Source organism: Gavialis gangeticus, unplaced genomic scaffold (genome assembly GCF_001723915.1).
Source record: "Gavialis gangeticus isolate Ggan-Ray unplaced genomic scaffold, GavGan_comp1, whole genome shotgun sequence".
NCBI classification, from domain to species: Eukaryota; Metazoa; Chordata; order Crocodylia; family Gavialidae; genus Gavialis; species Gavialis gangeticus.
Window position 1 is genome coordinate 102,381,931 of NW_017729022.1, and position 3,638 is coordinate 102,385,568.

Below are 3,638 nucleotides of genomic sequence, written 5' to 3' on the forward strand. Positions count from 1 at the left end.
AAAAAAAAAAAAAAAAAGCTAAAATTTGATATCTTCCATGTGTCACCTATCTAGGTTATAGGCGTATTGCAGATTACAACATGTGGTTTGTTGGTTGAGGTTTTTAACTGATGGAAAACCTTGAGGTCAAAGCATGAGCTTATCTTTCATCTATTTGTCTCTAACTACTGTACCCGATGATAAACTGAAACAGTAAAGAAGGTCAGGAGTTTGTTTTTGTTTTGCTGTTCTTGGGTAATTGGATAAATAATGTATTACCCACAGCTTTAATAACTATGTTAGAATTTTGTAAGGTAGGTACAAGATGACAAATGAGTTATTCTACACCAGGGATTAGCAATCTGTAGCCTGCAGGCTGGATCTGGCCAATGGATGTGGGGGTTAAGTGGTGTTCTGTGTTGGTGGGGGTGGGCTCTGACAGTTGGTTTTCCTATGTCTCTTATGGCGAAAGCAGTAGTACGGGCTGGGTCCTAGTGCCCACCTATCCAGTCTCAACTATGTCAATCCAGTCTGCTCCAACATGTAGGGGAGTTCTTAGCCCTTTATTTTGGCAGGCACAGGGGGTGTATCTCCATACTTGACTACAATCTTTATCTGGCAGTGCATAGTGGGTGCATGGGGGTATACATGCACCCTCTGACACCCAGCATTCCCATGTGGGGGGGGCAGGTGAGAGCGCTGGTACCCCCTGACAGCACCGGCCAGGGAGTAGGGGCACCAGGAGAAGTGATCCCTGTGGCTGATCGTGCCAACCCAGAAGTACTAATGGCAAGCCCAGGTGGGTGTGATTTGGCCATGGGGGGACCCCCCTCCCACAGGTTGCTCACTAGCTGCTGGCGGGGGGGCAGGTGCCAGTCACTTATGGTCTGCATCGTTTCCTAAACTAAAATGTGAATATGTAAGTGTGCTGAAATTGTGAAGCTGACTAAAATACTGGTAGTGTCATTAGATAGTACTCTGGGCATGTCTACATGAGATGCTTAATGCACAGAAGATTAAATCTGTGCATTAGCATGGCTTTTGCCGGCTGCAGTAATGTGCAGTAGACTGGGTCTAAGGTGCGTTAATGTCACTTAAAAAGCATTTATCTGCAGTAATGTACAGTAGTGCTGACTTACAGTGCATTAAGTTGGTATCTGTTATAACGGGTATTAAACTTGATGCACTGTAATTACGGTGAATATTGAACATGTAGATATGCTCTCTGATTATTTTGAAATCATCCTTTCAGATGTACATTTTTTTTCCCTTTGGCAGCTGTGGCAAGCCCTCTCTTATGGCAGAAAGATTGTGTGAAAGGTCCTGAGGTATGGTGTCAGAATCTGCGGACTGCATCGCAGTGTGGAGCTCTGAAACACTGTCAGCAAACTGTTTGGAATAAACCTACAGTGGTAAGTGTTGCCAAAGCTTTTCTTCTACAGTTAGATCAATTTGTATTTCCATTTTGTTTCTAACTATCCATAAAGCTTCTACTGGATTCAGTGATGAAAGTAGCTTTTGAATTCGTTCTATAAATACTAGTGAAGGGGTGGGCAAAATATAGCCTGTGGGCCAGATCCAGCCTGCCAGGCCATTCTAGCCACTGTATTCTGCAGTCCTAACCACACAGCCCAGAACTGTGCACTGCCAGTGGTGGGGGAGCGAGCAGTGGTAGCGGGCATGGCAGCAGGTGTGGGGAGGAGTGGCAGTGGGTGGGTGAGTGGCAGCACAGTGCCCTGGGGCCAGGGCCAGTGGCAGCAGGGGTCAGCTGGGAACTGCGTGGGCTGGGCTGGCTCTTTCTGTGTTCTGCAGTCCTGGCCATGAAGCCAGGAACTGTAGTACACTGCTGGAGCAGGAGGAAAGCAGCAGAGGAAGGGCACTGGGGGGCGGGGGGGGTCTGACTCTGCATGTGGTTATCATCCTACTGTGCCAAATCGGGCCATGGCCCATCAGTCCACAGGCTCCATCTAGCATACAGGGCTGAAGCAGGCTCAAGAACAGCTGATGATACTTGGATCAGCAAGGTGACATCTTTTTTTTCCCCCCCCTTTTGTGCAACCTTTAAAAACAGGGTTATTGTAGAACTGTGAATAATTTTGAGGGGAAAAATTTCAAAGTCCATTTTTCCAGGTGCCTGTTAATTCTTGTGGAGTAGGATGGGAATCACACTTGTATAGTACTGCAGCACGTTGGAAAGAAAGTGAGAAGCAGCTCAGCCTGGGAGCAAAATAGCATGTGGGGAATGATTGACAAGCAGGGTGGCAAGATCTGGCCTTAGAGTAAAAGCAGCATGTGGGGAAGGGAGTGATATCCTTATGCAAGAAGACCCAGTGAGGGTCCTCATTTACTCTTAAGATCTTTTTCTTCCACACAGCAAATAAGGCGTACATTTTATGCACAGTTTTTGTAGTTTAATGTATTTAGTTTTTCACACAACTGGGATTTCTCACTTGTTTTTTCTTCATGATGTCTTATGAAACTTTTTCCCCCCCTGTGAGCTTCCATAGATATTGGCCCATGGAATATCTAACATAGGTGTGTTAGGTGTTGTATTCAGATTCTGCTTCCTGAAGATGATGGAACATTCTTAACTTCTATTAACTTCAAAGAAACTAGCATGCACAATTGGGGAGCTAATGGATAAACAGCTCCTGTTGTGTCAGCTACGCTAGATTTTCTGTATCTGTCTTCAATCACAAGAACATATTATTCCTGCCCCCTGTTTTGATGCACAGGGTGAGGAGGTTTCAAGAGCTTTTTCCATTCCTTGTCTATTTTCATCACTCACACAAACTACTTTTTGAAATCTAGAGACTGATCTCTGATATTTCCTTCAAAAGAGGTAGAGGAAAGTAGGGCAATGACTGGCTAAGAAGGAAGCACAGCTATTACATGCTTAACTTTTTAGATACTTAATTACAGCATGGGCCCTGTGTACCAAGAAGCTTTAGGAGTCCTTTTTTAAATCCAGTTTGTGACTGCCCCTGTGGTGATCTGCATGAGGCTGATCCCCACCCACTCCTGCCTGGGGTAGCTTGCATCATGCTCCCACCTGTACCTGCCCTTCATCCACCAAAATCACCATCCCATCCCCAGCACTGGCCAGCATGCACAGCTTCCTAGCAGGGCTGCCTTCCACACTGTTGCCCACAGGTGGTTGTTCATCATGCCAGGTGGGCGGAGTGGGTGGAAGGCAGCTGGAGCTGGATGCCCATGTGCTGGGCCTGGAGCCACCCAGCTGCAGCTTCCACCCTTCCTCCCCAGCTGGCTGGGCATGTGCCTGGCGTGCACCTCCATGGCTGCTGCCTCCCTGTGTTACCTGCAGCCCAGAACAGCACAGCAGGAGAAGGAGGAGGAACCACTGGAGGTGGGGGGAGCTGAGCAGTATCCAGGTGGTTGCAGCAGCAGGAGCAGCCCTGCTGGCAAGCAGTGCATGGTGGCTGGGGCCGGGCTGGTGCTGTTGGGTGTGGGGTGGATATAGGTGGGAGTGGGTGGGCCTCAGCCACATGCAGTGTGTCATGGGGGTAGCTGCAGGCTGGATGGGTGGGCAGGCCACACCTGCACCTGCAGCACTGCAAGGGTGAACTCTGCTGCATGCACCCCAGCCCCCAGCTGGCTCCTCAGACCTCACATGTGGGGAAGCGCGCCCCCCCCCCCCC

At 48.6% G+C, this 3,638-nt stretch overlaps 1 protein-coding gene and 1 long non-coding RNA gene across 4 annotated transcripts in view; both read left to right on the plus strand.

The window, feature by feature from the left end:
• LOC109296347 overlaps window positions 1-1,391 on the plus strand; it is a 13,124-nt gene extending 11,733 nt beyond the window's left edge. Inside the window, exon 2 of the long non-coding RNA XR_002096966.1 lies at window positions 1,258-1,391. This is a non-coding gene — a long non-coding RNA (uncharacterized LOC109296347). The remainder of the gene's footprint in view (window positions 1-1,257) is intronic.
• The window catches only part of LOC109296345 (patatin-like phospholipase domain-containing protein 2), a 73,910-nt gene that overhangs the window by 29,174 nt on the left and 41,098 nt on the right, over window positions 1-3,638 (plus strand). The window lies entirely within an intron of this gene.